Source organism: Hylobates moloch, unplaced genomic scaffold (assembly GCF_009828535.3).
Source record: "Hylobates moloch isolate HMO894 unplaced genomic scaffold, HMol_V3 SCAFFOLD_19, whole genome shotgun sequence".
NCBI classification, from domain to species: Eukaryota; Metazoa; Chordata; class Mammalia; order Primates; family Hylobatidae; genus Hylobates; species Hylobates moloch.
Genome location: NW_026652294.1, coordinates 2,894,312 through 2,894,645, shown reverse-complemented (window position 1 = coordinate 2,894,645; position 334 = coordinate 2,894,312). Strand labels below are relative to the sequence as shown.

The 334-nt window shown below is 44.9% G+C and overlaps 1 protein-coding gene across 2 annotated transcripts in view; it reads left to right on the top strand.

The window, feature by feature from the left end:
• The window catches only part of RTN4R (reticulon 4 receptor), a 28,111-nt gene that overhangs the window by 17,286 nt on the left and 10,491 nt on the right, over positions 1-334 (top strand). The gene's annotated exons all lie outside the window — the stretch shown is intronic.

Below are 334 nucleotides of genomic sequence, written 5' to 3'. Positions count from 1 at the left end.
GATGGTGTTGAGGATGGTGATGAGGATGGTGATGATGATGATAGTGATGATGATGGTAATGGTGATGATGGTGTTGAGGATGGTGATGGTGATGAGGATGGTGATGATGATGATAGTGATGGTGATAGTGATGGTGATGATGGTGTTGAGGATGGTGATGGTGATGAGGATGGTGATGATGATAGTGGTGGTGATGATGGTGTTGAGGATGGTGATGGTGATGAGGATGGTGATGATGATGCTAGTGGTGGTAATGATGGTAATGGGATGATGGTGTTGAGATGGTCATGATGGTGATGATGATAGTGATGAGGATGCTGATGGTGATGGTGAT